A 23,065-nucleotide genomic window follows, 5' to 3' on the forward strand; every position below is an offset into this window, starting at 1 on the left:
CAAAATATCTTGGCAAAGTCTGCAGATGGACCACCTTAATAACGTTAGCTCGGTCTACCGATGTATAATCTACATCCTATATAGACCCCCAACACCTATAAAGGTACTTTATTATGGGACATTGTATGCTAAACCTGTTCCTAATTTCATGCTCGGAGACCTTTCTAAGATGGACAGCCTCGTACAATTTGTTTGATTGTCAGGATAAGTATTGTCACGCAGGCTGCACAGAAAAATAAAGGTATATATATTCGTAAACCGTTCTCTTCTTATCATTCAGAAATCGACAAGACACTTTAGGGCCTACTGTTGGCATCTATTTAAAGCGGAGTGATATTGCTAGACCACCAGCACTGCCCCGTGCTTCCGCACGATCACTCTCCCGACGAGAATCTTGTCACGATATAAATGACTCACAAACTTACGGCCTTAACAAGACGACATCGCAGACTACACGTGTTCTGACTTCACTCGTGATCATGGTAGGAACACTTCAAGAAATACACGAACTTCGACCCACGTATATTTGATTTTGAATTTGATTTTGTATTTGATATTGAATTTGATATTGCCTCTTATGGGAGGGGTTGTTTGCAATAATAGCAATGAAGACCTGGTATTGTTGACTTTTAAGAACTTGACATGAGATTATTAGATTAATTTCTCCATAATGGTTTGTATTCCGACACAGATAGGTAGGATATCCATCAACAACGTTCATATCGCATTGTAACGAGTAAAATATATTCATTCTAACATTTTTGTTTTTAATTTTCTTGCAGATGGCAAATTTGGACTCTTGGAGGACCAACATGGCACAAGTTACACTCACGGGTGGAATCCTACTCTTCCTGGTACATTCTTGTGGTAAAATAATCTCCCTTGCATGTCTTCTTATTATAAGTCCTCATGGGATTATACATCATTCTAACGCTTCAAACAATTTTCGTGTCGATATACAACTACAGTACATGACTATTTGACAAAGTTTTCATTTGGAAGCATTTTCTTGTCTAAATTTTGTATAAAGATATTTTAGAGATTTTTAAAGCAGGATATATACATAATACTGTACACAAACAAAGGATAAAGCAATTATTTGCGTGAAAATTTTTTCCATCTTGAAATAAAGAACGGGAATGGATAAACCGATTAATACATTTTAAGTTGTTGTATTGGGTATTTTTGGGGCTCTTCGCCGCAAAGAAGTCTCGTTAAAGAAAGTAGCTTTGATGTTAACATATTTTAACAGTTTAACAATACTACCTACACCAATAGATGCTTTCCTTGAGGTAAATACGGTCATTATAAAACATTATTATTCTGCACTGTCTTTACAAATTGAATGGCCTTGTTTTAATTTCATTCTACAGCCGCCGTGACTTTTACCGTACCAAGTTCCCTGACGGCTAACCGCCAAGTCACTGCGCGGTGTACCGAGAGTGGAGTGCTTGAGTCACAGACAGCGAGTTGGTTCTTGGACGGCGTCCAGATTACTGAGGGCGTGGTCACAAATAGCAATCAGGCTCGACAAGACAAGGGATGGGGTTATCAGGGAAGCATACAATCTAGTCAACCCACAGATTCATACTGTATAGGCTGACCGGAAAAAAGTTTGGTTCGTTATGTAATGCGACCTCATTGCGAAAAGTGAGACAAGGATGTATTTATCTTGCGTAATACGTACACCTCATTTGCTGCAGGTGGCGTGTTACCAGGTAAATTTTTGGTAGAATGTCTCCCTAAACGGGAACATTTCTGCCCTTTTGATCTGCCATAACGCATAAAAGTAAGATCGTCGACAATTTGGCATTTTTTATTGACATCTCAGGACGCTTTGACGGTGTCGTGATATCACTATTGTTTCGTGATAGGCAATAAAGTGTACAAAATATTGATAAGACTGCATAAGAATATCTTCATGTTCGCGAAGAATATTTTGTTCATTCTCTTAGATGTTCACTGTACCTAAAATTGACTGAATGTAGGTACACGTATATGTTTATGTTCAATCATGCATTAATTCATTAAAGTGAACTGCATCATTACCACTAAAAAAAAAGCGTTGAACATACTGAACTTTTGTATTTAATGTATTTGGTTTTTATCTCTTTTCAATTTTTTTTTTAAACTTTCCAGGCCAAAATAAAAATGTCAATCGAGAACTATACCTTGCGATTCATGTCGTTAATGACACTTTTTACTGGAAGATAATATTTTTTGTTCGAGTGATTTTTGTTTTTCATGAAAGTATGACTTTTAGTAATTCAAGAAATATATGTATTTTTTTTTCTAAGGGAATTGTTTGTTTTTTGTTTTAGTATGAAACTTATTGTACATTTAGGAAGGGTCTTGGATCTGTGTACGTTTGTGTGTTCTGTTTCTTTGTGGTGTGTGTGTGCGTGTGTGTGTGTGTGTGTTTGTGTGTGTTTGTGTGTATTTGTATTGTCTGGGTGGATGTGATAAGTGAGTGCAATAGCCAGACCAGAATTCTGAGGGATGATACTATTTTTAACTGTGCGGCATGCGGGAGTCTCCACATGGACATCAGAGACGGAAGTAACCTTTGTGCGGTAAAACTCATGTGGGACAGAAAACTCCCTGTAATGTCGTTCCTGATCATGTCAGCGCTAAAAGTCTCCACGGAATAAAGACTATGATATCTTGAGGCACTTATTATCACTTCAGAAGGTATGAGAGAACATTTGTAAAAAGAACAGCATGCTATTTCAGTGTTCATGTAGGTGAGATTTTCAAAAACACGTTAGGGCAGAAACTGCAATGCAAAGAATCGGCCTCTCTACTTGCTTAGGAAAGACGGAATTGCCAAAAATCAAGAACAAACCCATCGGCAATACTACAACAATGACAAGACTACAGTATATACTCAGAATGTAATTTTTTTGAATTGCTTACATGCACCCTTTGCACAAAACACACATTTTGTCGTTGCCATTCGGCAGGTTTTTTCTGCCAAATCGTTCCAACCGGAAATTAGCATCCTTTGACTCACACATCTATATACAGGATGCCATTTGTTTGGCATCCATGTCAAATGCATCAACCCGATAGTAATGACTATAAAAAGTTCGAGATGTTGACAATGTGCTGATCTAAATAGTAATTTTCTTCGTCGAAGACGACGGAAGTGACATTTGATGGCGCTTAATGATTTGAGGTAAAAAAAAAGTGGCTGTTTCTAAAAATTGGATGCCCTTGAATGTGTCATGCTAGCCAAACGAGTAACATGAATCAAAGAAACTAAATGATGTAAAAAGTGTATCATCTTGGCTGTTGGTTTCACGAAAAAGCCAAGATTTTCCAAAGAATTAGTAGTTGATGACTCGAGGTCTCGCTGGAAGATATCAGCATGTCTGATGTAGACCACTCTAAGTCACTAGCAAGTTCGCCCAAATAACAGATGTTCACCAAAACGAATTTAAAATCAGCCTGTTTAGAATAAGGCCAAATGAATAAGATCATCTAAGTTTAAATTTGTCGTAGCATTAAGTTTTACACCCCAACGGACAAATATATCTTGTTAGACAGCTGCAAATTTTCTTCCCACTTGACTGATTAGTTTTCATATGTTCAAATGTCCGCATTGAAAAGCTCGAAACATAAAAAGGAGAAGCTTTGATTGTCGTTGTTTTTGGCCTTTATATCTCTTGTTTTTTCATTATGATCTTGGTGGTTAAAGAAGGATTCATAGTCTTATAATTGGGGATAACTATGTAGTCCAAACGGGAGGGGTGATATTTCAAAGATATAAAAAAAAAAAAAACATATTAAGCAAATTATCGAAAACATATGAAAGTGTAAGCCATTTGTGGTGTCGGCAATTGGGACTTTAAAAGCATTGGAACCACTGTAAATTAGTGAAATCTAAACTAACTCATTATCCTTATCTTGTTATCCAGCATTAACGGCTCATATCTTCAAAACAGTAGCCGCATGAAGAATGCCACATGATGTGACACGCTTGTCACACGAGTTGAGTCGTTTCTGGGGCACAAACGTTAAGCTCTTCATCGGTGTCTCTACGGTGTAGTATAGCGTAGCCGTCAAAAGTTCTCACTAATACCCGTTTACCTGCAAATACAGGCATTTCAAAGAAGACATTGAAATATGTCCCAAAATCTATTTGGAGCATTCAAGCAATACAACTGCATAAGAAAAGGCAACATTACCTTCAAGAAAGCGCGACAATTTTCTGCCCTTTTGCTTGTACATGAGGAATCATGTTTAATGTCTCACCATGGTGCGTACAGAAGGTTTGACGAAAAATTCATTTATTGTGGATTTTTCTTGTAGCCGAAACGTACGTCACTAATTGCTGTCTGTGGAGAATTAAAAGAAATATTGATCCTAATCGTTGGCAAAATGATGAAAGTGAGATGACAGTTGAATATAGAAAAATCACATCAAATTATCACTATAAACACCAACTCAAGGATTGACAACAAATAAACTCTGGTAAGGCAATCTATTGCTTTGAAATAGCCATAGTTGTCTGTCTATCTAGATATCATCTCCAAATCGTGTTATACCATAGGCATATAATAATAGGTACAAATATGTCACTCAATTCTATACCAGGGAAGTAATTTCTGAGTTCTGAACCCTTTGCGACGATCCTGACTGTGAATCAGTATGAGATGATATGGAGTGCAAGGCAGAAGGATAGAGTATGCGTTCGGACTGCATAAGTTGGGAGTATTACTGCACGTATCGCTGCTATCACTACAAGACGTATTACAACATCGAAAGTGTGTTGACCTTCACTCCTTCCGCTGATCATCATGGAAAGACGCTACAGTGCATCATTTCCGGTTCTCAAAGATCGGCCACGCTCAACGTCAGACGTATGTATTCAATGTTATTGCATAGTGTACTAGTATAAGCTGAATGTATTTTTGTGCTGTGTGTGTGTGTGTGTGTGTGTGTGTGTGACAGAGAGAGAGAGAGAGAGAGAGAGAGAGAGTGTGTGTGTGTGTGTGTGTGTGTATGTGATTTCTGTGTGTCGCATACGTGAGATATTATGTGCCTCTGGACTTATAGATCGTTGGCATACAGAAAAAAAAAAAGAGAAATTGATAAATTAAAAATATTCGTCCGCCAAAACTGTCATAGTTCATGTAGTTCGGGTGTTTGAAAAATGAATCTATTCTAAAAATTCTTTGTTGGGTCTCGCAAACAAGGACATTATAGCTGTGATCAGTGCCAGTGCGGAGAGATTTACTAGTATTGACATTTCATCCTTCATTAGCGCGCTACAAAACAGAAGTAAGGGATGAATATTAAATATTCTGTAGCCTCCAACTTAGAACTATCAGGAATATAATAACAATAAAACAAAGCACAAAGGCCACGCTATGAGGAAATTCTCGAGGCATGTGATAAAACATACTTTAGTGTTTTTTTTTCTGTCTTGATTTTGCTTTCTCTCTCTTTTTTCTTTGAAGAATAGTTGCCGGACCGATATCCATTACAAAACGATTGAGTACACCATTCAACGCTAGTCGGCAAACGAGATATACAATTTCGCATCGGATTTTTTTTTTCGAATACGAAACTACAAAAAAAAAAAAATGCCAGTAGCCGGACCTCACGAGACATTTTTTTTTTTTTTTAAGCGCTAAACTTTAGAATCATCATATCATTTTTTTTTCAGTGATTCATATAATTATCTCCTTACTTATTTTTCTAAATGCATTTATTAGTTTATCCCGATTCGACACCCTGTAGATATATGTAGTCAAGGCTGTTTCGCAAATTTTACAGAGCGTCGCGTCGTCGCCCCAATTTCTGAACAAAAAAGAATGTGTTTTATTCAAATACTTATTTTTCTCTAGAGTAATCATCATTATTATCATTATCATTACTCTTTTTTGTTTTGTGAAGAGCTGTATGGATTTATGGTGTTATTGTGAAACAAGAAAAGAAACACGTTTCTTCTATATATTTCTTTTTAGACGATGGACATCGACAGATTATGAACGTGCCCTCATTTAATTAGCATCCTTTACTTTGGAGAGTCGAAAAAAAAGAAACGGAATACTGAGGGACTAAGTACATTTTGACAAGGGGAAATAATGTTCATTTGAGAAGTCATGTTGCAAGACTTTTTTTTGTCTCTTGTAGCATTTGATAAATTTTGTTTAGGGTCTAGTACTATAGCTAGGTCTTTGAATATTAGTAGTATAGATATTTAGAGAGAGAGGGCAATTACGATGGCGTTGATGTGAAACTTTAACATAACAACGTATTTTTCTTGGGCAATGTCACTGTTCTGTTTGTTTGGTTTGGTTTGGTTTTATTTCTGCCTTTTTCCAAATCACACATAGCAAAAGAATATATATATTTAGAAATTAATATTACACGACGTATAAGCTTACATACTGTCTTACTAATTAATTCAAGTACATATACATACACAATGAACACGACAGTATTCGATGTATGAGTCGTTTAGCATAATATCACAAACACACACACACGCACACACAAATGCTCAGAAGGAAATCGTGGAATTAACAGTTGTAAATTATCTAAAGGATGAGTGATTATGCATTCAGAATATGTCAGGTCGTTGCAATAAACGGATTTCGGGAAAAGAATAAAAGAGAGGGATTTGAATGAATTGATTTTAGAATTGAGCATTTTAGACATCATAATAACAGAAAAGCAGGAGACCGCGATCATAAGCAGCACTTTGACATAAAATATCGTAATAACTTGTGAGGTCAAAAAGAATAGAGGGAAATTTCAAAAGAGTTATCGTTTATTTGTTTTCAATAGGCATTCATTATTATTATATTGTGCTGAGGTGAGTGCTGTACTGTGCTGTGCTGTGCTGCGCTGCAGTGTGCATGCCATGAAATACAATTTTGTTAATTTAACGTTTGGGCATATAATACATAATTAAGTGTTTTATGTGTCATGTTCATGTCTGTTACATATTTCTGCTTACAATATCAATTTTAATATAATCATAAATATGGTAAAAACAACTCATGCAGCAAATTACTAAACTCTTAATATAACGCTATAAGCTGTTTAACAGTTTAACATAACACTTTAACATAAAACGCCCAAAATTTCTTATCCCTCATATACATTATTATATTTCGATAAAATATATTTTTAAGTGCCTTAAGTGCCTTAAGAGAATATGATTTAGTGGTTGCCTTTATTTGCTCAGGGAGATTATTCCAAACGTCTGGTCCACGGTGTCAAATTGACTTGAGAGCTATCATTGGCTTGGGATTGTGAAGGTATGATAATCTTTGGAATATCGAGTTGGGTAAGCGTGGACGCTGGAGTTCACAGTGAATACTAGTAGGTTGTGGAACGAGGAAGGGAGGGTGTTGGACGTGTATCATTTTGTACATTAGTATTGCACATTTTAATGTATGAATATCGTTTATTTTCAGGGTTATCAATTTAGAGAATAATGGTTCAGAGTTTGCAAGACAATGTAAGTTGGTGCAAATGCAGAGTGCTCTTTTTGGAGAAGGTGAACTGATTGAATTTTTGTCTTGTTGGAATATGCCCATACCAATTTACAGTACGTGATGTATGGTAAAATCAGTACATTATTAAAAATAAAAAGAGACTTTTCTATCAAAAGATCTTTCAGTTTGAACAATATACCTATTTCTCGATATAATACTACTTATATTGTTTACATGTTCACTCCAGGTAAGATTGGCACCAATATTCACACCAAGGAATTTAGTGGACTTGTTTTCTACAAGGGGTAACCCATCAATATGTAAATTACATTGAATATCAGAAGGATGATCATTTTTAAATATATAAAATTACTTTTATCAATGTTTAAAGATAGCCTATTGCATTTGAACCAATGTTTACCGTTAATTTATTGCATTTGTGTCGATTTTGAGCGCCGACACCGTATATGACCTGTCTTATCCAATGTCCATGAAAAAGGAAAATGAGTACTAAATAAACACAGAATTTGTGGAATTTGAGTTGTATTTTATAGATCGGCAAACATCACTTTCACCCCTTTCTGAGAGAACGAGACATGCACTTGCGTTTCTGTTTTTGTAAAGTATTTTGTTTACACATCTAAGGCCTACACAGAAAATACGTTTGTCCGATAGCTAATCATCTATTAAATCTCACTTGATGAAAAACATCGTTTACATGGTTATCAACCCAAATGTAGTTTTGACACCTCACAAGCAAGAGTGGACTCAATTTTACCTTATTTTTGGGAACCAGCATTGCACCACTGCAAGATTTCATTTAGTGGGTTATTAACACGGCATTCAATTTAGGCATGTGCAGGTTTCTCCGATGATTGTTGCAGAGTTTTTGAAATCCTTGCAAACGGCAGTTCTGCCATGTTTGTAAAGCAGTGTGAACTTGCAAAATAGATTTTGATATAGGTTTTCCCGGTCAATTTCATACTTTTGTCATTCAAGTTCCTATTCCGAGCATTCGATTTCACGCATTCCGCGCTTGCAGCACTGAATCAGCAATCAAATTCAAAATCCGGTCATTCGAATTCACTATCCGAGCATTCAAATTCACTGTAGGAGCATTCAAATTCACTATCGGAATATTCAAATTCACTATCGGAGCATTCAAATTTAAGAGAGGAGCACGCATTTCATCAATGAGCATTCAAATTCATGTCAAGCTGGCGACGGAATCTCGTCGGTCATTCAAATTCATGTCAAGCTGGCGACGGAATCTCGTCGGTCATTCAAATTCGTGAATAGGCAACCATGTTCCAAATAACTGCATTCAATTTAAAAGAAGTCCTGAATGTAGTTAGTTTGGGGCCGTGTATACGTGTGTTTTTCATTTGGCTTTGAATATATTGGGATTTATGGTGATTATTTATTTTGCAGTAGAGGTCCACCTGTTCATTGGCAATTTTGAACTCGAGCTTAGCGAAAAGGAATATACAGGTACATGTCCCTCGGATTGGACATAAAATGGAGATTCCATATGTGAGAGAGTCACAACTCATGCACGTAAAAAGATCCCAATTCATTTATTCATCGAAAAGAGCAGGGTGTTTGATTAAGGCTTATATTCAACTGGACCCCATATGGAAGACCAGCTATTGCAGCTTAATATGGGTTATCCAGCCATCTTCTTAGATGGAAAATGAAACAAACAAACAAACATTAGGCACTGTATAGGCCTACAGACGAGCATAATACGGAGGTTTGGTTGACACCTTCGAGGAAAAAAAAAAACCCAATTTCGACTATATTGAAACTGATACATGAACATTATACGTCTTGTTTGTTGTGTATTGCTATCTTATTGGTCTACTTTTGCGGGACTATGTGAGATCATTGTGTGTCAGCTTGTCTTTAAATTGATGAATTGTCATTATGTGGTTGGTGTTGGGGCGTTTTCAGCATGCAGTATCATCAAGAAATGTGATTAGATTGTCGTTGTGTTGTTTGGATGCACTGCTGATTGGACCTTATAATTTGACATTTGTTGACATGAAAAACAAAGAATACATGAACAGAGAACAATGTAGAACCTGTAAACAATCATAATTACTCTATATGCAAGCCTTCATTGGTTGTGTTGGCCCCTTTTCCTTTCTTAAAAAGTCTACTCCATTTTCCTCGTTAAATTGATTGCACAAAGTAGGAACTTGATAGCCTAAAAATGAAATTGAACGCTCCAAACAAGCTCACCGGGACTATCACATGACTATCGCGTGAATCTGAATGCACGAGTAGGAAAGTCGGTGCTCGCATTTGGAAATTGAACGCCCAATCGTGAATTTGATTTGACGAAAACGAAATAGAACGCCCATAAATGAAATTGATCGCTCGGATTCTGAATTTGAATGCCCGAATATTTTCGCGTGCGTGCGCTGTGTGAATTTGAATGCACATTACTGAATTTGAAAGGCAAAAGTATGAAATTGACCGGGAAAACCTATGATTGATGCATGTTTAAACATTACTTCAGAAAGGAAAGATAATTTTTTAAACTGCAGTTGTATAAAATAATGTATTCAATTGACGTGGACATTTGACTAATGACATTTCTATATTACGAGCAGCTTTAACTTCATTCATGGAATATATTGTTGTCTTTAGCACTGCTTATTAAAAATACAATTGTAAACCCAGGTTAGCCACTTTAGTGTTAACGCTATCTTTCCAGAAAGTGCTGCCATTATTACTACTCCAGCATTTTCAGGTGACCATTTTTACTCCTTGCTCAAGAGGGGCATGGTGGGTAAAGACTTCTTGTCCAAGGATAAGCATTTAGCATTAGCTCGAACTCGGGATCTCCGTATAAGAGTGAAAAGGCTTATTCATTATACCACAGTGCCGCCAATCGGGTCACGCCTTTCATGTGTATGTTCTGGTCTTAATAGAACGGATATAAGCAACAGCAACACATCATTTTTCTCTCTGTCATTATCAATATTGTTTCAAAAGGATCACTTAAAACATCATATCCTCCATATTTACACCTCTCTAGCATATCTAGAGCGACGTATTGAAATTAAGTTATTATCAAATATTTCAGTATTTCAATATTTCATTTGTTCCTTGTATTCATGTGTCCACAATTAAATGAAATTAACGGCAGTTTCTAATTTCAAACAATTCGCAGATGGCCCGGCAGATGACGTGATAACTATCAAGACACGTGATCGGGAGTCTTCCCTGGAAATAGAATGTCACGTGATCCCGCAGCACCAGCCACATCCCGCTATCAATTCATACGTCATCAAAGCTGATGGCGTCATACTCTCCCAGTCATCTTCTCCTACTACTCGCCTTTCTCCACGGCCTCGTTGGTGCATCGAACTGTCGTGTGAAGGAAGGAACGACCTGGGACCGACATCAAGTACATCGATCTATTGCCCACGAGGTATGGTGATGCAATCCATGAAGCTTATTCAGCAACTTAAATACAATAACTATATCGATATGTTATGAAGACCGTTCATTTCGCATTACTACTAATAAAACAGTATGACTCCATTTAATATGTGTGATTCGGTACGATTCTTTGACTTCAAATATCAAGTATATATCTTTTCAGCTCTGTTGATAAGAGTAGTTGAAGGTGTCTTGATGTTGAAATATCGTGTTCCGATGTTTTATGTTTCCCTGTACAGCACCTCCGGCAACTGATGCTATACAGGTTGAGTTCCAAGAGTTGGGAAATTTCAGGGAGGTTGGAGGTCACGTTAATTTGACTATATCCTGTGATATAGCCTCTCATACTCGACCATTCCCACCTATCAACCGGTACGTCATCAAGAGAGATCGTCAAACCGTGTCGACCTCCAGCTCGGTCACCTTGTCGCCTCGACCAGAGAGATGCACGAATATCACGTGTATTGGTGAAAATAACAACGGATCGGCATCATCAGTTGAAACCTACTGTCCTAAAAGTAAGCCTATTTTTTCCTTCTTGATAGTTTCCTTTTATGTCATATCACATACACCCATTCATATTGCATTGTGTCTATAGAGATACATTTATAGATTTTAATGTGAGCATAAATGACCTGTGTGCATTTTTTTTTTCAGGAATATTACCTCTAGCTCTTACACATACGTGCCAAGTGATGCATAATTATGCATAAAATAACACATGTTTCGTGTAAAAGACCAATGGGTTTAAATAGGCATGCATGTGTGATGAAAGGAATATGATAAACATAATTTATGATCTTTTTAGTTCAAACATGACAACCCCGGATATTTATCATGCATGTTTTTTTTTTCTTTTTTTTTTCTTTGCTTTGAAGAATGTTATTTCTGATATGACGTCACCATTGCTCTACTTCAAAATGGTTGACCTTGTTATGACTTCCTTCAAACGCTTTCTGTGATTCGTTGGCAGATCCGCCACGTGACCGTATCATTAACATTGAGTTCGACGAAGATTTGGATGGCAATGGTCGAGGTATTGTCACCATTTCTTGTCACGTGACCGACATCGACCAACCCTACCCTGCTCTCGAAAGGTACGAGATTAAAGTTGGAAGTGTGACAGTGTCAAACTCGAGCTCGTCATCGTTCACGGTATCTCCAAGCCCTCCAGGCTGCACGAACGTCACGTGTATTGGAATGAATGAACTTGGTTCGACATCTACAGTGAATGAATTTTGTCCAACAGGTAAATTTTGTGAATCAGGTCTTTTGTTATTGACCGGGATCTAGAATTGACGAGACTATTGCTTTAAGCAGAAGGGGAAAATAATACAAATACTGAGAATATAAATGAACCCCATGTAATATTCTTAAAGCTTCATTAGCATTATTTAGCGTCATAATTACGTAAACCGACATTAGCTGTTGTTGTTGTTGTTATTGTTTTTACTTCCGTTTTCAAATAAAATTATACACATTTTGCATATACATTGCATATACGTACAGTATGAAGAAACGGGGGATTGCCCGTTCAGCCATATCTTCAGAATATGACTGTTCTTCCACAGCGTCCCGTATATTGTATTCAGTGAGAATACTTTCCCATTAATGATTGTTTTTTTTGTATCCTTTAAACTTTCATACCTACAATTAGTGAGAGCGATAGTTATCTATTGTTAACATGCCATCTTTGATTTAAAACAGGATATTTCGGACCGAAACGAAACAAACTAACCCTATACAAAATATTGAGATGCTTGTATGGGTTCCCGATACTTCAGCCATTCTTAACTTTGCAAGAGTAAGATGTGTAGATTATCCCTTTTATTCCCTTATAAGTAACGTAACATAGAAGTATTAAAATGTATAAGAACTGGAAAAACAAACAAACTTCAGACATTTTTTTTTTTTAGGAATGCGAGATGTTTTCGAATGTTATTCCTCATGTTTACAAAGTAAGGTTACGACTAATGAATATGAATGATAGTACATAATATTTGTTTGATTTTTTTTTTCATAATATCAATTAAGATCCTCCCAGGGAAGACATCATAACTCTGCAGATTGAAGAGCAGATAGTCGCGAGCGAGGTTAACCTTGAGATCACGTGTCACATCGATCCACGTGACCAACCCACACCTCCAATCGACTCATACGAGATCTCCGTTGATGGTGACACGATTTCATCGTCAGGTGTCCCGTCTGCGATTATGGAATCTCGTCCCAACAAGTGCATCAACATCATGTGTGAAGGAAGGAACAGACATGGCTCAACGCGTTCCACGGATTTGTACTGTTTCATAGGTATTAAAATAAAGAACTTCTACTTTGGATGTTACTCTGGTGTCCTTTATTGTTTCTACCGCAACTTAGACATTCAAGATAATTCGCAAAATGCAGGTGAATTTGATTTTTAGTTTGACTTTTCCATGATAGGCTTTTTGTTTGTTTCTATCAAGCTTTAGTATAAGAATGCATATATTATTCTGTTACAATCACAGCGAAGTTTCGATCTCAAATATGACACAATGATTATGCCAGTCTTAGCACGTGATAGGCCTACCTGCACGTGATATTCCAAAAACATTGAAAGAACGGCGTATGATGTGTGATGTATCTAAATTCCTGAGTAAATAGATCTCGCACCTGAGTCCTGTCTTGCCTTCCTAACTGTGATAAGTGTTTTATTATAGCCTCATCTTCGAATTACACGGATACCTCCATCCTTTATCTGTATTGGATGACAATAGATGACATAATCGATGTTCAGTTCAACGAGCGCGTGGGAGAGAACAACGGGAAAATGTACACAGTGGTCTGTCACATCGATGAGGAGTACCAGCCGACACCAGGTATCCATACCTTCCTCATCACAGCCGATAACGTCACTCTCTCATCCTCCCGCTCGCCGTCGACTGCCTTCACCCCTCGGGCCAACGGGGGCACCGAAGTCACCTGTACGGGATGGAACGATTTTGGCTCCACCACTGCAACCAAGACCTTTTGCCCGACGTCAGGTAAGCCTTGACATAAGCCTGAAAGCATGCTTAAGGAAGAATAGTATTGAGCTATCTGTTTCATATTTCAATTTATGAGTATTATGATTTTTGTAAATGGTCCTCTCATTGTTATCTTTATAATAATGTTCTTTACAATCTGAGGAGGGAATACAGTAGTTATGGAGATCATCATGTAAGTGTAGAGCCATCCTATTACTATAAAAGGAAAACGAGATTATTGGATGATATCTTAATATCAACACTGTTCTGTCCTTTTTTTTTTGAACTATGCTTTCTGGAAGGAAAAAAAAACACCATACAAATTGCAAAGCTGATAACTGAACTGAAAGCATAACAGCACATGCACTGTAGTCTAAAAAAAGACTTTTCCCACTATTTTGAATATTTTGAGTATCTTTCTTATAACTGAGACATTCATAAACAAAATGTTACGACAAACACACACCCGTTCACACACACACACACACACACACACACACACAAAGACACACACACACTTATGAACACGCGCCCGCGTGAATAAAGTCTTTTCAATGAAAAGACGTTGGGTAATTGGTAGCCCACAAAAATATTCACAAATTGAAAATACCTTGTTGTTCTGTTTCTGCGCGAAGGTAGCCTTCATGAGTGTTCTAGATCGATGTACGCTTAATCTCTGAAAAGCGGAAGTGAGTGAAAAATCATATGATATCATATTAAATGAAGTTACAAATTTCAAAAAAGTTAAAAGTAGAGACGATGGATGTGACGGAAAAGAAGATTCCTCTCCATCTTAAAAATTTGTTTCAGTAAGATTTATCATTTTGTTGTTGAAAGACATAAAGTTTACAAGGAAACAGTAAATGTTGAATGAATTAAACATAACTGATCTCTTTCATAGGATATTATTGTCCTATTTTTGCTATTATTACCCCCACGTTAATTAAGCAAATGAACCCGCACGTTTTGCCTGCGATTGAGAACCTTTTACATTTATCACCCTAGCATATTACGAAATCATGTTTAATGCTGTCTTTAGGACTTGACCATTTGTCTCATTATCTTTCATAAACTCGTAAAAGCTGTGGAAATAATAGCAGAATTTCAGCGTCAAGGAGCTCTTCAACGATCGTCGACAACTTACGCTCTTCTTGTGGTCGTGTTCTTCCTTTCCGTAATCGTCTGCGTCGCTTACGTCAACAGAAGAAGAACATTCTTCCCCTCGGACGAGGTATTGAAAAGATGATCAGACCACAATGCCACAAGAAAGCACCAACACCCTTCAACTTGCACTTCACCAGAGTAAAAAAAGAAAAATTGTGTCAAAGTTTTGATCAGCAATTTGTCCTCAAGGCATGCTGAGGATCTTTCATAATAAACATACGCGTCTCCATACCTCAGCTTGCATGAAAACCTGACAGTTTGGTCTATAAGGTTTTTAATGATTTCATTTCATGTGCGTATCATTATGATATCTTTCTTTCTTTTCTCTATTTTCTGAGTGTGTATCGTCAAGCAACTGCGGTTCAGGACCAAATTTTATGTGCAATATAAAGGAAATATAATCTTGCCAGTGGAGGTAACTTATATCGTAACCTGTACAACTTTGATGTACGTACATGTGTTTCTGTGTGTGTGACTGTGTGTGCGTGTGTGTGTGTGTGTGTGTGTGTGTATGTATGCGTGTGTTTGAATGGAAGGGCAGATTAACAATGCCTGTTTTGTCATATAGATTATGTTTGTATCGGTTTGTAAACATTTAAGAGTTGTTGTGAATGCGACCCCTCAGAAAGTAACGGCTAAAGGGAGGCGAGCCGAGGGGTCTTACGTCGGTAGGGAAAATTGTTATTCGCTATATACAGTGTTGTGTATTAACTTACTTCGATAATAATGACACAATAGTTTGCACCTAGAATATGATTTTATAGACATGACAATGTACATTCCAAACTGAAATTGATTAGTGATCAAAATTTTCTCTTTGCAGGTGCAGAGTTTCGACCAGTAAACGGATTCATCTTGGACTTATATGGAATACACATTTTCCTTCAGAGAGGATGGTTAATTTTCGACTCGAATATTCATTAATGTGACACTAGGATAACTGCAGAGATAGATTTAATCATAATTGTGTCATTACAATGGACTATGACTATATCCTACTTGATCACATGTTCATAAAATGCACGAGTGTGCGGTTTCCTGACTTATGTTTCTTTTTTCTCCCCACCTAGAATTGTCAGACATTAAAGCCATCACCCAATTGTCGAATTCATGCCCAACGTTTTTAGAAGTTATTCATCATATCCAGTGCGAGCAAAAAAAAAAAGGTCATGATCATTTTTGTAAAAGTCATACTGTAGTCCAGATTTATTTTCCATGATCAGATTTGCCATTAGATGATGTTGTAAGGGTTTGCTGGCAATTGAAATACAACGCTACAAATATTCTTTTGATTTTCCTTTTCAATTCTCCCATTTGATTCCAATATGTAAAAAAAAAAAAACAATCCCTGTTCTTGCAATATCATTGCATCTGCAGCGAGTTATAGTTTGTTCGAACTTTTGTCTGAGAACTGCAAATTGTTGTATTTTCAAATGCAAATCGTAGATATTCACAAATATTCTACCTTTTCCGATTAATGTTATGTAACCTCGATATCTCGTATGGAACTTGCATTAATTCGTTAATCTAAGATGATATTAACTGAATAAAACTTCGAACATGACCAGTCAAGGTTATCACTTTCAAAGCAAAATCTGGCCTTTTTTTCTGATCTGACTTTTGTTATCTCGAGATGTTAGTAAACAAATTTATTTGCTCGGTTCTATTGGGTTATTATTCTCCGTTATACGTCTAGTTGCGATCAGCATTAAATTATCGGATATTCAAGAATTGAAAAGATTGTTTGTTCTGTTGGATTTTCTTTTGCCGCATGGCTTATTATTGACTCGTCTTTAAAGCACTTAATGTTCAAATAATATTGCAAAATTACATATGAAGAGTTTGTTTGCAAAAACCGATAAGTCCATTCTTGAAGATTTTGAAGTACGGTATCTGTCATAAAGTACAAAATAATACCTTTTAAATGATATATTGGTCATTACATATAAAGGTACATTATCTAAGTTATGGTCAAACGAAGCAAACATTTTCTTATTATTCTCTTTATTTTTCTTGACTTTTAATCGCAAATATCTCCATTTGGCAAATATGGACTTATCGGTCTTTGCGAACAAACCCTTAATATATTTCTACTTTATTGTAGTAAGATTCTTTTTTTTTAACATATGAAACCATCTATCTCTTGTTGTGATAAAATCATGGTATTTCAAAACACATGATTGCACTGCTATAAACGTCAATCATCAAGAGAATAAAACCGGTTTATTCGCACAAAGAGACTCCCATCGCTTTCATGTGTTTTAAAGTGTATGTGTATTGTGTGAGGATATTAGAGGTGAGACTGTCATTGTAATACCCATCCCCATTGTTCCACGAATGAGATTGTGATTGAGAAGAAAAAGTGCATTAAGAAAAGAGAAACATGAGAATACATCGTGAAAATTATATTCACAGAGCTATGTACGAAATTCCAGTGTAGATGAAAGTATGTTCACAAAGTTATCAAACGTGATAATCCGACGTGATCGAGAAATGTAATATAGTGGACTCCCGTTATGACGAAGTCCTCGGGACCGGCAGTTTTCATTCGTTATATCGGAATTTCGTTATAACCGAACAAATAAACAATAAAAAAAAAGATAGAGTGGATAATGTTTCGGCCTGAATCATTACTTAGTTGGAACCAGAATTTCGTTATTACCGTGTTCGTTACAACGGGAGTGCACTGTAGATATTTGTAGACACAAAGACGAACATATATAACGCACCATCATATTTGAGAGAATGAAGGAAAGAATGTGTCTGAGAGGATATTAATATGGCCAAGGCACAGAAGGAGAGGGAGCTAGGGAGAGAGTGAGAGTAAAAGAAAGAAGGAGACCAGAAGAGCGAATATTCAGGAGGCAAAAGCAATAGTGTGAAATGCAAACATTCAGAATACATTGCATACATAAAGCACATCTATACACATTATTTCAATTATTGTAATTATTGCAATTATTTTAATCAACTTTGTACAAAACATTTCATTGATTTGGAATTTGGAAAAATCATCACTCGAGCGGCCGCAATGGATAAACTCTTTGCTTAATAGTAAGTCCTTAAAGTGCCAAAAAGTCAAGCAACCTATCATGTCTGATCATGTCTGTACTTTAGTTCTTCCCTCCCTTACTGTCTTTATGTGATGAATCAGACAAATTTCACGAGCAGGTCTACCAAAGTCGTCTACTGTAAAGTACTTTGAATTCAGCAGATTCTTTCTTCGTCCCTGCAAAACGTGCACATAATGAGACATTCACTGCTCTTTTTACCGAATGGTAATGGAAAAAAGTTGAGCTCTGAAAACGTGAAAAACAAACAAACAAACACATTTAAAACAAACAAACAAACACTCAAACAAACACTTTTGTGACTACGAAGTTGATTCTTGCGCTGGATCACAATGCAAAATGATAAGTCAGTAATCACGTACACGTACAATGTAGACTGTACCAACCTTTTGGGGTGTTTGCGTGTTTGCAGGCACTATGATATGAGACATAAGATTATGAAAAAAGGGGTATGCCGTGGTTCCGTAATGCTAATTTGCTTGGAAATAAGAAATCTGTGGCAAGCTTATACCTTACGAAGTAATCATATTTACACCCCAAACACATGATCATGAATATATGACTAACCGTGATGATTAGAATTATTTATGAGAAATAATATTATGTATAACATTTGCTTCAAATTGGAGGCTTTAATTACACCTGTTGTAACTGTGGTATAACACAGACACACACACACACACACACACACACACACACACACACACACACACATATATATATATATATATATATATATATGTATATTACATATACATATATATGATTATAGTATATAATTATATATATATAATTATATATAAAATTGTATATATATATATATATACATAAACATATATATATATTTTTATATACATTTATGTACAAACATACATTAATACGTAAATTCTGTCTTCTGAAATTACCTCATTTGTATTTATAAATGTTGATTTTCCTAGACAATTTTACCTGTACAGTAAAGAATTTATCAAGGGATTGTAGCCCCGAAATGTCATTTATCGGTGGGAGACTCGCTTACCGTTTCCTTAGAACGTTTTGCAATTAAAGTGGAGCAAGTCATATATTTTCAAAGAGTAAGATGAAAGTTTTAAAAACATGGGAATAGGAAAATAATCAAGTTGACGTTCAAGCGTACTTAAGCATTTTCTCGTATGGTCGGTTCACGTAGTTAGATATTAGAGACGGATAATGAATTTGAGTGAATGACGAAGGTGTGATTAGTCAAATGCAGTTTGATGTATCACCTGGCCACTGGGAGAGTAATGTAACTGCATGGAGACTAGTTGTGAATTTGGGGTTTAAAAAGGGTGAACCGATGTTCCAATGACGAAAATTGCCTGAATAGTATACCCTTACTATTTAGCAGTTAAGTCCACTAATTCACAGAGAGGTTACACAATATGTTACGAATATTGAATAATTTCTTGACCTTAATCCTGTTTGGATTAAGAGCTTCGGAAGGTGTCATAGCCATCAAGTTTCACGATTAATCGGATCCTGATGTCGAGCCTGGTCTTATCATTGAGTGTCACGTAGGCATTGTCTAATACTTTCAATGATTATTTCATATCCATTGGTAAAGATTTACATGGTGATAATGTAGATGATACAGATCAGTGTGAAGAGTCATGTTTGTCTTATCTTGATCTACCCTCCTTTGTGTTTCAGGATGTCATGTCCTCTGACGTTGAAATGATGTTGAAAAAAATTATCTGAAAGTAAGGCAACAGGTCCAGATAATCTACCAGCTAAGTTGTTAAAAGCTGTATCCATTATTATTGCACCTGTTGTCACTCACATTATTAATCTGTCACTACATACTGGCATTGTACCCAGTCAGTGGTAATGTGCTAGGGTAACACCTGTACATAAAGGGGGTAGTAAATCATTGTTGGAAAATTATAGACCTATCTCTGTGACCCCGATCTTGGCCAAAGTTATGGAAAGTCTTGTGAATAATCAACTGTTCAGTTATCTCAGTATTAAAGTATGATGTGTTATCTGACTGTCAGTCAGGTTTCAGACCTAAATATTCTACACAAACTGCCTTATTAAATGTGACAGACAAATGGCTTTGTGAGACAGACAAAGGCAATTTTACTGGGCTGGTAATGATTGATTTGCGTAAAGCTTTTGATACGGTTAATCATAGTATATTGCTCAAGAAACTAAAACTGTATGGGTTTGATAATTCTACTATGAACTGGTTTAAGAGCTACTTTGATGGAAGAACTCAGTTCACGTTCATTAATGGTTATGCATCCCATAGTAGTAGAGTAATATGCGGTGTACCACAAGGGTCCTTGTTGGGACCGTTATTGTTCTCCTTGTTCGTCAATGATATGCCAAATATATTGCGATGCCATGTATCGCTATATGCAGATGATACGTGCCTGTTTACGTCTTCAGAGAACATAGCTAAATTGTTACTAAACTTGATCACAATTTAAACAGTTTATCACTGTGGTTAAAGCAAAATAAATTGTTAGTGAATGTGAAGAAATGTGAACTGATGTTCATAGGAACACAACAACGTTTGAAATATGTTCAAAATGATCTGGCTAACTGTCATATTTATATTGACAATTATATTATATATTGATAATCTGGGTCACACAAAAAATGGCGCCATTACGCTTACTTTCATGTGATACAAGTGACGCAGAATTTGAAAGTGCGCAGTAGTTACAATCCACGTTTGATATTTTAGGACACATTACCGGTATAATTTTGTATCACAATGGTTTTTCCCATTTAAGCTCCAACAGACACCTCGTCCTCAAAAGTGCATAAATGTCGTGTGTAACGGAAGCAACGTACACGGCTGGAGTACTTCACTCGATCTGATATGTCCAGGAGGTAATAATCTTTGATTTATAAATGCAACCAAGAAAAGGTTGCTGTCTTTATCCACAAAATAGGCCCTAGGATCACCAAAAAGATCAACTCTATGTTGTTTGGAATGGTGATCTTCACCAATATGACTTAAATTTAGCGCAAAAAAAAAAAGAATGAAAATTAACATAAATTCAACTTCAATAGTATCACCTCTACTGAGGCGAGAAAGCGTTTGGCTAACTGCATATTGTTTGAATTTTGAAGCAGGATTGTAAATCAGTTAAAAGATTTATAGGCACAATGAGTGAAAATTTCATCAGAATCGGGTAATAAGTGAGAAAGCTATGATACGAACTTGTGAAGTTTCGAGAATTTTTAACCGAACTCTTCTTGAATAGCAGATATAGATTTGCAACTGATCATGAAATAATGTCATCATTTCACAATTTGTCATACAGTATGTTCCCCCAAAACAACAAACAAACAACAACAACAACAACAAACCACACAATTGGATTTTCGCATCGAAAATTTCCAATATGTTTAAACTGTCTAAATGCTACTTCAGGGTCTAAGAATATAACATCTTAGCAAAATTTGCAGAAAACCCCGTTCAATTTGGTTAAGTGGTCACAGAGAAGTGTGGATCATTGTAAAGTATGTCATGGGTCTGATTCTCCCGAGTTTAGCACCTGGATGCTCATGGAACTGCATAATGTGTGAAAACAATGGACAGAACAGGGAGAGAAGGGATTCTTGACATGCTCCTCAAAAGTCATCATTTCTCTTTGACCACTGAAGCAAATCGGATGTGGCTTTCTGTAAAGCCCCCGTTCCACTATCACGATTTGGACCCCGATCTGTCTCGATCTAGCAGATCGGGAGAGAGCGGCAAAAGCGTACGGGGATCGGAAGCATCGTACCAGCAGCGTGTGGAGGTCGGGGTTGGAGCGGACATGTTTTTTTTTTTTCAGATCGGGAAGAAATTTTGAACCGGTTCAAAATTTCTTCCCGATCTCCCCGATCAAAATTGACCTATTTTAAATCGTACGGCAAGTAGGGAGAGCGTAGTGACAGCGTAAACGCAGCGGGGAGAGCGTAGTGACGGCATAAACGCAGCGGGGTGAACGTAACAAGGTCTTTCTGAGCGTAGTAACATCGGCACAAGAACGGGAAGTGATTTTAGCTGTAATTTTCGAAGGAGAAGAAGAGGTGAAGAAAAAGAAGAGAAGAAAGGAGCGAAGCAGCTACCCAAAAGGTGAAGAAAGAGAGATTGCACGTGATGCTGAAAGAGGAGGAAGAGGACATAGCAGAATTTTGAAGAATATGAAATCATCTACAACAGCTGGAGGAAGACGAACTATAAAAGCAAGGACATCAAGAAAAAGCCTTGGAAAAATCAGCACGTCTTTGTTTATACAATGCATTGCTGCAAAAGAACCGTGAGTTGAGGAACCTCTTCGAGGTCCACAGTATATCTCTTCGGTTCTGCATGCTAATAAGTTGACTGACTGCAGATCGACAGTCGAATCGGGTACATCGGGGCACATCGGGCACTTTTCAGCTCTCTGAAGGGGGTAACAGCGTGATTAGATCGTATAGATCGTTCAGAGCGTAGATACAGCGTGCATCGATCGGATAACATCGACAACATCGCACTGACAGCGTAGCTACATCGTTCTAAAGCGTAGCTGCAGCGGCAGAGATCGTAATGCCTCATTCCCGATCATTGTAGTAAGAGCGTAGAAAGCACGTGGTAGTCGTTAAAGCGTTCTTTGTACTGTGTCCAGATCGGCTCAGGTTTTACCCGATCCTTCCCGACCTGAGAAAATTGTCAAATCGTAGCGAGAACGGCATAGTGGAACGGGGGCTTGAGATGTGGGTAATGAATTATAGTTTCATATGCTGAAATAGTATTTGGATTGATTCACTATTTGTAAAGTTATCATTGTGAAAGTTTCCGTTGTATATCTTTTTTTTTTTGGGGGGGGGGGGAGGGCATACTCTATAGTTTGTACAAAAAATCTTGAAATTTCCATCTTTTTATTGTTCAAATGCAATTATGCACCAGTCTGAAGTC

This window comes from Diadema antillarum, unplaced genomic scaffold, assembly GCF_040938485.1.
Source record: "Diadema antillarum isolate AM-2024a unplaced genomic scaffold, OU_Dant_1.0 seq00000048_RagTag, whole genome shotgun sequence".
Lineage (NCBI taxonomy): Eukaryota > Metazoa > Echinodermata > Echinoidea > Diadematoida > Diadematidae > Diadema > Diadema antillarum.